Here is a 13,207-nt window from a genome sequence, read left to right as displayed (position 1 = left end):
TTGGACCTACTCCAATATTGTCGCTTGTCATGGAAGTCCGTACTTCGCACAGTCCGAATTAATATTCAAGGTGAGCTCAAATGTAGCGCCCAACCACACTGCGCATGCGTAACAAGACTCATGGGAAGTATGACAAAGCAAAGCTTCGCCATTTTCTCACCTACCTGCCTGTCCAGACTGAAATTATCCCTGGACTAGGCTCCTACAATCTTAAGCCTCTTTATTGCATATTTTCTCTTTAGAATATATTTATTGGGGCATTTTAAAATTTTTGAAATTATTAATGGTCTTATGAGAGCTTTTATCAAACAAAGCCCTCTAGTCAATACATAATTGGTTAAATACTTAATGGGGTATTAAGGTAATATTGGGGGAGGGGGAAACTGCACTGAATAAAAGCCCTTAGACATTCAAAGAATTTCATACACGTTTAAACGTGAAAATAATTAGAATATTTACACATATTAAAGCTATATGTGAATATTTATGTATCCATTAAATAATTACTGTTGACACACAGATTGAGTTTATATAACATACCAAACAATCATTTATAAATTAAATGGCACAAAAATCCAATTTCAAATTCAAGCAGCAACATCATTTGTTGGTGTCTTTAGCCACCAACAAATAATGGTGGCTAAAGACACGGAAACAACAACATGGAGGTTTGGTATTTCATTCAGCCACAATTTTAGTTTGACTTTCTGGGGTACAAAAAGAAGCAATCACGGGCATTTAATACCAACCATAGGTCCATTTGTGTCCGCCTTTGACAACTGATGTTTTAAACTAATTTGATGTCATTAATAGTCTACTGGAAGGAAATGTGATTATATGAGAAAGGAAAACCCTGAGTTATTGTGGTGTCATGTCATAAGAGGTACCTGTCGTTTTTCAAAAATAGTCAATTGGCCCAAATGGGATCGGAATTAAGAAAAATAGGTTGTTTTACAAAGTTTGCGGCAAATAACATCCACTTATAGTCGGTAAGACATGAGATCAGGGCATTTTATGATCATTTATTGCCACAATTCCTCAAAATACGTCACTACAAATAAAAGTAAGCCGAGAAATGGTTTGTACAAAAAGCACAAAGTAAAGTTGTAACGGACTGAACCGACCCAGGACAGAAAACATTCAATAATTTCAATTTGGTGTGATTTAAAAAAAAAATTTTTATCAGTTATAAGTACTTAAGACACACACAAATTTTGAAATACATATGTATTAATTTACTTTAGACATATTTACTTTGCTACACCGATTGAGGGTTTACAATTCTAAGATGAGTATAAATAAAATAAAAGTTAAAATAAGAAGAATTACTTGATTTACAAGTAGATGTGGGAAAGAAAGCAGCAGTGACTTTGGATGATGTATAAACGGAGAAAGTGAGAGATTAATGGGGTGCGAGGGGCGAGGGTTAGACCCTGGTGTTGGGAAGTAGCCGGTCCCTGGACTACGGCGGCCTGATTCACAACACCAGCTGTCCCGCCCCACCGAGACTGCAGATGGCGCTCTGATGGTGGAAGTGTCTCTCCACTGGGAGGCAGGCAAGTGGTTCCACCTCGCTGCACCCGCCCCCCACCCCTCCTGGGGGTATAGAGTCAGCTCTGCCTCTTCATCTCGCTGCTATCTTCGCTTCATCTGTGGCAGCTGTGAGAAGAAAAAAAAGAACATGCAAATGAGAATCCGAGGAAACCATTCAAGGTGAGCAGAAACAGGCAGACGTGAAGGAACTTTCTGCTTCCTCCTGTGATGTACACATCAACGATCCAGACATGAGAAGTTCTGGGAGTTCGTGCCCTACCTCTCCACACCTGCCAGGCGTTGGACCACCCACAGCCCCCCCGCTTCAGTTAGAACATCATAAAAAAAAAAAAAAATCCTCTATGTAAATTTCATAATCACAGCAGGGCAATGAGGAATGTGTGTGTATGTACAGCGAAGAGGGATATAAGCTTTTACTTAGCATATGAAATGAGTTGGGATTAGAACGAGATAAAGAGCGCGGTGAAGAGCAGAGGGAGCGCTACGAGAGGAGAGCGGTCACTCATAATTTTGCTTCTCTGAAGCTCTTTAAATCTTCCTGACTGCTCTCAGAGCCGCACACGAGGCTCAGCTGAGCGATAAAAGCGCAGCAGCAGATTCGCCAATTATTCCGTACTTCACATTGAAATGTAGACTTTATCAGCATGATAAAAACGGGATTTACGAGCAAAGGAGGCAGGAGGGGGGGAAAAAATACCCTATAAATGTGATGAACCAATCCCAGAAATCATTAAACGTTCTCATTTTAGCTACTTAACCGGGCCTAATTTCCAAAATAAGCAAATATTTATTCATGTTCTGGGGCAGACCGACAGAGACACATCGATCAATGGCTATTAAACATAAACAGGGACTTCTGGGTCCACCCGTTCGGAGTTCTGCTGACTTTTAGGCCCTTAACAGTGTGCTTACGTTGCTGGATTTCTGGCTTTTTAAAGATGGTGTCAAGGCTGAAAAGCCACAGAATGAACGGGCTGCAATACTTTGGCGGCAGGAAGATAAAAAAACAAATTAGATAGTTCAGGGGGTTTGAACTGAGGTCATTATTTTACCAACTGGAGGCAACTCCCTCGGCGTCTTCATTTAATATAAATCCTGATTAGCTGGTCGTGGTCCTTGAAGCTAACAGCTAGCCCAACAGGGACCAAGACCCAAGCGGATTTCCACAGTCTGAAAACTCCAATCCGAGAAACTTTATAGCAGATTATGAAAAAAAAACTGTTTTATGAACCTTCAAACTGTCATGATTGCCTATGATCGTTTAGACGGGAAGGGAAGGGAAGCAGATTACAGTGATCTTCCTGCGTTGAACAGAGCATTTAAATTGTTTCCATTTATGGTAACTGTTTAATATAAAAGTAGCCATCAATACAATTGTGTTTGCTGTATTATTTTTGTCTTACTTTCTCATCTTGCAGTTAATCTGACCAGAAAAGCTCTTGTTGTGTTTCACACAGGAAGATTACTGGTGGTGCACTTCCTCCAACTTCAATTTCCTATTTCTAACAACCTAATTAGTGACTCATCACCAAAATGCAAACAAGAAGACAATTAAGGGGAAAGTATGGATTTTTAGGGTGTTGTTCTGCAAACTATTAGTGGTAATAGTTGACTGCTAAAAATACGATTCAAAAGCACTGTGAGTTTACAAAAAAATTAAATTCAAGAAACATCTAGTCAAACAGCTGAGATAATCCAAACTCAGCTATCATATAATGTCCTTGGATCCAAGGTGATATTAGTGGATTTTCACAGTCTACACTCTTAAGAAATACAAAACCAAGTGAGTTTGACGCTGTTGACTGCATCAGTAAGCTACAACAGTTTTCTTACAAATTACAAGTAAATTTCTCAAATGTTCAGAAAGCTGCATTTTACCCAACTTGACAGAGGGAATATTTCTGGGTTTTTCCAGGTTTCTCCTTTTGTTAGAAAATGATTTAGCTAATCTGACACCTAGCTGAGCAGGTGGCCTGACAGACCCAGCAGTCTGAGCTTTGGCTACTGTAGCAAGGAAACAAACTGTTTAGCTGAGCAGGAGGGCGACAAAAATAAAAACAGAATATCTTGACATTTACTTTGTTATGCTATAGCTATAAGTCTGAGTTTGAGGTGGCTAAAATGAGCTCAAATGAGGGGCTGTTTTACCGGCTGTAAGCCTCTCGCTGCTCTGAGGATTTGTACAAATAAACTTGCCTTACTCACTTTTCAACAAAATCTCTCCATCTGCCTACAATGGGTGGGGGGAACAATACCAAAAATAACTTCACAGAAACTCACTGTCCCTTTAAAGGTTTGTAAAAAGTCATTCACATCAAGCACGCTGACTTTTTTTCTAGGCTGGACTTGGTTTAAAGATGGCGGAAGTCCGCTTTGGACTCGATTCCTCTCAAACCAGCAGTTAGCTTCTGCCTCCGCAACCAACTATGCTAATTAAGGATAAGAGTTTTGTACTGCAGGTAAGAGATTAACCTTATAACCTTTCTACCAGAATCTTGCTGTCCAATTAAGTGTTTCAATGAACAATAAGGAATGAGATGGAGAGTAAAAATGTGTAAAATGTGTGTTTAGGAGCATGGAGCAGAGCAGTTTTACATCTCACTCATTTCTTCATGCGTGGTGGTCTTCTGATGAAAACCCCTCTGGAGAAATCTTCTGGGCTTTACATAAAAATAAAAAAAAATACACCTTGGCATAAAAGTACAATTGCCCTTTCTGCAGATAATTTAAGATTTTCAGCTATAAATGCCACCACTGACCAGCCAGCGTTGGCTTGGGCATGCTGCTTTAATGTGTGTGTGCGCGATCATTTCATGCAAATCGATTGAGGATGTGTGCATCGCGCTCCAAGCAATACAAGACGTTGCATTAGTGTTTTTCATCTGCGTTAATTAAAAACGCCTCACTTTTATTTGATTCCTTTAATCGTTAACAAGGGAAGAAAGGCGCGTTTGTGTGGTTGACGAAAACCTACGGCGATTTTTACATGTGGAATAAAAGGTTCCAGTTGACGCGCAAAAAAACTGGGAGCGAATCAACGGCAAGCGGTACGTGAAAAGATAGGCGTCTAAATTCGTCTTCACATGTGTGCCTTTGTCTCGTGCTGGACTGGTGTGAAGCTGACGGGGAACGGGAGCAGCAGCTGAATTCCTTTAAATAGCCTCGCCTGCCTCATCATATGGTTGCTATGGCAGCCAGCCCCTCATTTCAAGATAACGTCCACATGCTCAGAGAGAGAGAGAAAGAGAGAGACCCCCTACACCTGAAAGCTATAGATCTATGCTGCTGCTGGGCGGAAAAAAGAGAAAGGAGGAAAAAAAAAAAAAGGTTTGCTGAAGAGATGCAGCCTCTTAAACGGCACATATGAATTCAGCACATGAGCGTCGGCATATACTGTGTGAGAAAAATCAATATTGGAGCGATGCATGATCAATCTCTTTCTTTTAAGGATTCAAAAAAAAAAGTGCTGGGATTTAAATGAAGGGGCTTTTTGTGGCGGTTAGAAAGGGAAATAGGAAAATGTCAAGGAGGTAGGATGGGAATCATATTTAAAGTGAACCAGATGACTGAACAGCTGGTACAAGAAATGGGGTGACTGGGAGAAATGAGGAGTGTAAAGGATGATGAGAGCCGCTCTTATCGGGACTTATTTTCCTACTTTATTTTCCTTTTTTTTTTTTTAAATCTAATCAAAGTAGGTGCCACCTTTTCATTGATGCCCCACTTTTTAAAATTTTATTTTAAGCATAGCAGCTCTTTTAAAGCCACCTCTGTCGCTTTTCATCCCTTCATCCCTGCCATTCCCAACCCCCACCCTTTGTCTGGCTTCCCAGCCTCTCTTTTCAGTTTTATCCGACCTCTCAATTAGCCATAAGTTTAGCTGAGGGTCAAACAGGACGCAACCACTGCAGGATGGCAAGGCGTCTCCAGCGGACTTCGCCTGAATTGCTCCCTGAAGTCCACTCTGGTAACTTCGCAGACATTTCATCTGGGAAGTCAGAGGACGGGAGCAGATTTTCATATCGACCGCATCACAAATCCCAAATTAATGAGCTGGTGAATTTTACAAAATTAAGGACAGTGGAAACTTTCCCACCAATGTTTGTAGATTGACAATATAAATCACTTCTTGGTGACATAATGTGGATTTCTGCTGCAGGAGTTCACTAAATATGTTTCTAAGAGAAGAAAGCTGCTTTTTCTTTTTGCTAGTTTGTTTAATTAGGGTTGATGACATCACAAGAGGTACAAGAACCAAACTAATTCAAAAGATAGTTCCTGAAAAGACACTTTTGAATGTGAATGGAAATATGAGCGTAAAGAGAAAATAAGTTACATTTCATGGACGTTTTATCAGTTAGATAACGCCTCATGTGATGTCACCAGATATGTGTAACCGTGGCAACTCGTCTTCATTTAACTTCACTAAATTACTTTACAACAAAATGGCAAAAACTAATACAAAGACAGATCAGTTCTTATTTCTGCTGAAAGTGTTTGGTTGATTTTACAAAAATGTAAAACAACTAAAATCCTCAAGGCAGAATTAAGAGTAAGATTTTTTTGAAAATCCACGTGTTAATGATTATATTCGTTAACTGGTCAGCAATTTGTATTGATAGTTTTGATCTAGATGAAATCCATGTCATATTGATACAATTTGTTTCAGATCTGTTGGAGTGAAACTGCATAGAAATGTACTCTGTTGCATTCGGGTGAAAGAAAATTAAAACCCTTTAGGAAAAAAAAAAATCAAAACTTAAGATACATTTATGAATGTTTTCACACAAAACTGCAACACATTTGTATTTGTTATTTTTCAGGAATTTCTTTTTGATGTTTTATAAAACTTCCAAACTGTATCCAGCCGCCAACGTTGAGCGTTCGTTTTTTTGTTGTTTTTTTTTTTCTTCTCTGTAGCGAACAGAGTCTGCCGAGGAGGAAACGGAATAAGTCGATAAAAATGGCACCCTCAATTTCCTCTTAAAACACAGAGGCATGCTGATTGCGTTTGAGCGAGATGGGCGCGTCTCAGCGTCTCCTAATGCGTCTGTAAATCGAGTTGGAAGATGACGACGCCTGTTTGTGCTGTGGGATGGGAGCCAGGAAGACAGAAAGATATGGAGGACGCACCGCCCTGTCGACGCTACAGACCTGAGCCTGGGTCAAACCTTTGCAGACCGCCACAATAATAATAATAATTCTGTAATTTTTTGACATACTTTTTACCTCTATACACAGACGCCATCTCCTTTTTTCCCCCCTGCAGGTTTACGTATAAATCAGATAACCGATTGTGTTTATGCAAATAACCTGCCTTCTGAACGTCGGCGGTTTATTTTGGGCTTAAATATTATCTCTGGAAACATACTGAGGGGCTGCGAGGTGCTATTGTGCATAAATAGAAGCGACTGTGTCCATTATTAAGGAGATGCTGCGGTCAGGTCTGAGAGCAGCAGCGATAAAGATGCTGGCTGAGCATTTGCCAAGCATCCGTTTCCTTTTTACACTGCTCTGAAAGGCCTTTTTCCCCCCCCACTCCCAATCACTGGTATACACACGCAGACACACACCAGGAGTGATGTACTCATGTTTCCTTTCTACTCTGGAGTGCACATCTATTTGATTCCAATTTAATTGGTTAAGAAAACTGGATTAGTCCTTTACCCTGACATTTCTGACTGAGTCGTCTTTCCCCCCCACCCTCTTTCTTTCCTTAAACTGTTGTTGGTATGACACTAAATACCAGGAGTTTATGTAAATGAAACCATCTGGTTGCGCAAAATTAATTCCTTTTTGATTATTATCCGACAGTAAAACCAAGAAAACAGGCAGGTCAGTGTTTTCTTAAATGCAGCTGCTGCTTCTAAGTTATCTTTTTTTAAACAGTCTGCATTGAGCTGCCCTGAACTGCTGTATTCACACGGATGAAGTTAATGACTCCATTATGCTGGAATAGTTTTGACATTAAAAGAGACAATTATCCACACACCGAGGTATCTCACAGTCGCTTACACGCTGCAACACACACGTTAATGCACACATGCAGGGGCACGCCCTGCTGCCTGCAGCCCAGTGCTCCTCGTTGCCACGTCGACTGGGTCTGACCGCACCGCTGCTCGACAAACACATTAGGCATAGAGGATGAGATATTTTTTTCTGTATGTATAAATGTGTAGCTCATACACACTTTTTGCACACACACACACTGTCTCCATTACACGCCGACACACGAGCCCCACGCCCACTCAGATGCGATAAGGCCTGGGCACTGGTACTCATTTAGTTCAGCTTTGTCTTTTTTTTTTTTTTGCTGTGCGTCCCAAATGAACTGCAGGGGGGAAAAAAAAGAAATAAAAAAATGGGCAAAGCGCTCGCGGTGTTTAAGTTATTAGCAGAGTGGCACGGCTTTAACTTAATCCAGTGATGCTTCATAATCTGCGCTCGGCGGACGTGCGTGCAGGCTAATGGGAGCGGTGGGAAGAGCGGGTGTGGAAATGAAAGAATGTTCCTTATCGTGCGTAAAAGTGTCACGATATATTTGGGAAGATAGCCACCTTTAAATGCATCGCATTAGACGACTGACATGAGGAAACGGATGTGGAATGATTTCCTTGGATTTCGGGTTGAACTAGTCCACGTCCTGCGTCACCATTCATGCAGCTTACAGTCCCGTTCATGAGATGCTAGAGAAAAAGAAACGTGGCAGCTCCTCCCCCACACGTTGCTGCACACTTCCAATCAGCTGGCTGAAAGGTTAATCACACGTTCCCCTCGCTTATAGGCTAATGCTAGCTTGGAGCTACTCTAATGAGCAGCGTTGCCAAAAAGTAAGCAAAAAAAAAAAAAAGATTAAAAATGATAGTGATATAGATCAATAATAACAGTATATAACTAACTTTTTGTTCCATCATTTCAACCCAGTTACTCTTTTTTGTGCTTCAGGTCTGTAAAAACCTGAAGCACAAAAACCATGAAACGGTGCTATTTTAACTCAAGGTTATGACACAGAGAAATTAGCAAGAGTAAAAGCATGAAAAGATTACAGAATAAATGATCTGAAAGTGAATATCCTATAAAATTATAAAGAAGCATACAGGAAACGGCACATTAATTTTTTTTTACAAACGAAGCTTCTTTTCCCTCTTTTTCCTCTTGCTGTAATCTTTTTTCATTTCCTGGCTTTAAGTTTAAATGCAGATCTATAAATTTACAAGTTGCAGCCAGATGCTTGCAGATGGTTCTGGCACTGAGGCGTGCCAATCGAGCACTAACCCTGATGACTCCTGCAGGTTGCCAGTTTCGACCGGCGCTGGCCTCGCTTCGCCGGGGTGGATGGAGGGATGGATTGGTAGATTGTGGGATAGCTGGCTGGGCGGATGGTCAGGTGCTTGGTTGGTGGGGCACAGAGAGCTGTAAGGAAACAACAAGGTCAGCGGTTTGGCAGAACGCATTCGGCATGCGTTGATGCTGGGCAGGGGAAATAAAAATGTTTAAAAAACGCGCTGGCGTTCCCGAAAGATGCAAAACCGAAAAGTACCACTGCCTTTTAAAAGCAGGGTTTTATTAGAAAGAGTAAAAAGAAGTATAATCCCCAACTCTACCCAACTGTTACAGTAAGGCAGTTTGACATAATAACTCCTACAGTCTAGGTATACCGAGGAGGGTAATTACAGTAAGGATTAGTGGAGATCTGCGGCAGCAGAGGCTTCCCGTGACACAAAGCAGTCACTGAAAAAGCAAACGCAGAATTACAATCAGATTTAGGAAAAGCACACACAGACAAACGCACGCACACAAAAACAGGCTGATGATGTACGCAGACACACGCAGCCATACGTGCACACGCCTTCCAGACCTACACACTCGTCGGCCATCACAGACAGGCTCGGCAGCCATTTTGCAAGGGTGCTCTGGAATGCTCAATTAGGGTAATTGCTGAGCTACACGTTCGTTTCCTGCAATTCTGCTCCATATGTAACCGAAAAGTACTACTTCACCGACTACGCTGCTCACGTCGCAGACACTGAGAAGGTCTGGAAAAAAGAAAAGTCCTGAACTGTGTGTTGGGTTTCTTTCTGCTGAGGCCCCCACGGTGTAAACCAGGACATGCATGATGGCGCGTCGTCGTGCGGCGGTGTGCGAACTCTACATGTATGTGCGGATGCTGCATGGCTCGTCTGAACGTATGCGGCCGTGACAGTGGGCACACATGAGGAGGAGGGGTCCACGGTGTGGGGGAGAAATGGATTTTGTTGTAAATAGGAAGAGAAAGACGAAAAAGGACAGTGAAGGAAAATGTGAAGCTTCTTCTTGATCCCACGATTCGACAAATAATATTTGCAAATAACGATAAAGATCAGAGAACGCTTCTGGTCCAGCTTTTTCTGGGACTGGATTCTGTTTTTGACCATTTCCACATTTTTCCCTCAGCGGATGCAAGATAATTCAATACGTTTTTGATAAAGTTAGTAGTTTAAAGTCAACAGAAAGTGAAGGAATTGCTCCGACTTTTTCAAAGAAGACACAATGTGTGGTTTTTGATTAAAATCAAAGTGCATGCTGGTGCTTGATGCATTTATGGACTAAAACTCAAGCTAAACGTAGACGAAGGAAAAGGAAAAGAAAGGTAAATCACAACATCATCTGTGTACAGTCGTTTCATGATACATCTGCTGGAGAATCAGCAGCTGATTAGTCCGAACACTGTTTTATGATTTTGAACATTAAATGCTGATGTGTCTCTCCGAGTGTTCGACCTGTGAGCTTGCACATCAGGAGTCTGAGCTCAGATCTCCACCCATGTCTCAGCCACACTGCTCACTGGTAAACGCCCCAAAAGAGAGAGAGCAAGAGAGAGAGAGAGAAAAGAAAAGTGGAATAAATGCTTCTTACATAAGAAAATCTATTTTTTTTTAAAGAAAGTCCGTATTGAAAGAAGTGTCAGTTTTATTATTTTGTCACATACTAAATGCTCATTTCTCATCTATAGTCGCTGACTTACCATTTCTAACATTACTAGGACAGGAGCCCCTTTTTGCAAAGATCTGCAATCACATGGCCAGTTTCTAACAAAGGCCACCTAAGGATAAGAACACAAGTATTACAGTAGCGAGCACAAAGAGGGGATTGATCGGTTCGTGTCATATGGACGGGCTGGAACCGGTCCCACGGCTCTGCGGTCGCTGGAGATTCGTGGGGGGGTGGGGCGGATGGGGAGTGGGATGGGAAGATGACCATGGCTGTGTGAAGTGGGACAGGTTGAATCCGAGTGTCGGCTGTGGGGTGGGGGGGGAAACGGACCGGTGCAATGCGCACACGCTCGGCTGGTGACAGACCGAGATGATCTGGATTCCTGTGCATACATGCATTTTACTGCTCTACATACAAAGCTCCCCCCCACCCTCCTTTCCTAATACTACTCCCCTCCGCCCTCCACCTCCCCATCGCTCTCACGCACCCACCCACCCCCACAGAATATGACACGAGACTGCATGTATGATCCAGCGACTCCTTTGTCTGGGTTCATCGGTCAGTAATGGCTAACAGTTTGACACGTTAAGCTACTCCTTCTTTTTATGAATTAAAGTGAACCCACGCATACACACGCCCTCACCCCCACACACAAACACACACCCCGTCATGTGCATGGCAGATGACCCTGCCTTTGACACTTGTGCTTCACCATCACCCTCCGTCTCTACCGTACGTTACAGGAGTGTCATGACCGCCGCCACCTCAGACGCCGTTGTCCTCAGAACGCACCCACCGCCCCAACCCATCCGACCGGGCGATCAGTCGCTGTGACCGTGCTCTTTCATCTTCATGAGTCAGGAGAGTTCGACAGGAATCGCTGGCGAAGTGTGTGTGGAGACGGAGGAAGGTCCATCCTCACTCTAGTGAGTTTTTTCTTTCCTCGCCTCGATCGTATGCGGATGATGAAACTGAACTTTCGCATCTGATGCCGGCGTCGCAAGCGGTGCCGAGGCGCCAGACGAAGGGGACCCTTTGTCTCCCACCACCGTCACACTGGGAGGGATGGCGTACATACACACGCATACACACACGCGCGCACGCACCCGTAGGCTGTACATTGATGGCTTCAAACCTACACGTATACAGAACATGCTGCACACAATCACTTTCAGAAAAATGTTCAGAAGATGTCAAAGAAAAAAAGTGACAATAGGCTGCTGTCATGTCAACCTCCATCTGTGTGTCAAAGTAGTGCCTGCGAGAGAGTGCGTGCATGTCCTCAGACTCACCTGACGGCACCCCCGGTTGTCGTGGTGATGCAGCCTCATCTGGGGCTGTGGAGCTGTGACACCTGATGTCCCACCTCCCCCTTTCATTCTCGCTCTCTGCGCCGTAGTATGGGATCAGTAGCTACACCCTAGCACTGACAGCAGAGGGGCGGGTGTGGGGGGGAGGCGGGTAGGAGGGGTTCTTATGCAGCCTGCCGGATCGTACCACTGGCCCCGCCTAGCCGAGGGGACCCCGGGGGGTAGGAAGCCCGGTCGCAGCCTGTGGAGCCGACTCCAAACCGCCCCGCCGTCTCCCGTTGGATGGTCTCTCCCTCCTCCCGCCACTCTGATTGGTCGCTCCGCTTCCTCCTTCATCAAAATGTAAAATTCCAAGACAGAGAGAGTAGTGCATCGTTTGTGTGTGCGTGTGAAAAAAAAAATTGTCTAAAAGAAAGGCCGAATACAAGAGGAGGGGGATAAAATGTGTGTGTGTATGATGCAGACTTGGTTGACTGCAGGCAGCAGCACATGCGTGTGCTACATGGGAGCCTTCATGTTAACATGCGTGTGTTTGTGGCTTTGCATCAGGGAGACAATATACAGAATGCTATTGTCTGTGTGGGCGTGTGATAGAGGTAGCTGAGGGAGAGACACAAGACAAAGAGAGGGCGAGGGACAGGAAGACATTTCACTCTGTATATGTGTGTGTGATTGAGAGGAAGAAACAGAAAGCAATGTGTAGGGCCTGAGAGCTGTCATCATTAGTCTCTCTGCGGTGGCTGGTGTTGAGCTGCAAAAGGGCTTGTCAGTCAGTTTCTGTCACAACATTTCACTGGAACACACACACACACAATCCCAGAGGGGATCATGTCAAGATGGGGGCCAGGCTGCTCTGACAAACCGATCTGAGCCCCCCTCCAACCCTCGACTCCCTCCTGGTAACCTTTAACCCCTCTTTGCTTTGACATTCATGCCAGTGGTGACACATTCCGGATCAACCGTATGATTCCGGTTTTCCTAACCGAGGGAAGAGGCGTTGTGAAGGCGGCTGAAATCCTGCAGCCGAAAGTTTGTGCATGTGTGAGGAGGATGCAGACAGGAGCGAACGCCTGCTTACAGCCGAGTCTCCTCCCCAGAGAACGAAGCAATGCAATACTGCTGACTCACTGTACGCATGCCGGGCCTCAACGCCACACCGAGTTCTGATCTAGGTTCCGAGTCCATCAAATCTCATAAAACAAGACGGGATCGGCAACAACTGACAACTGCATGGTGGACATTTAACTAAACATTCAATGGTTTTTCAGAATTAGCTTTTTTTAAAAAGATTTTATCCAGTTTATGACGTTTACCAATAATTTATGACAGACATTTATACAGAAGTCAGAGTTTATAAAAAAACTAAAAGA

General features: G+C 43.5%; 1 long non-coding RNA gene across 1 annotated transcript; it reads right to left on the bottom strand.

The window, feature by feature from the left end:
- Nucleotides 1–1,509: 1,509 nt before the first annotated feature.
- On the bottom strand, nucleotides 1,510–11,898 carry LOC111610584. The gene is made up of 3 exons (XR_002753730.1): nucleotides 11,820–11,898; nucleotides 8,830–8,967; nucleotides 1,510–1,659 (listed from the first exon to the last, which is right to left on the bottom strand). It is a non-coding gene; the product is annotated as an uncharacterized LOC111610584 (long non-coding RNA).
- Nucleotides 11,899–13,207: the final 1,309 nt, after the last annotated feature.

Source organism: Xiphophorus maculatus, chromosome 13, assembly GCF_002775205.1.
Source record: "Xiphophorus maculatus strain JP 163 A chromosome 13, X_maculatus-5.0-male, whole genome shotgun sequence".
Classification (NCBI taxonomy): Eukaryota; Metazoa; Chordata; class Actinopteri; order Cyprinodontiformes; family Poeciliidae; genus Xiphophorus; species Xiphophorus maculatus.
This window is presented reverse-complemented; position numbering and strand designations above follow the sequence as displayed.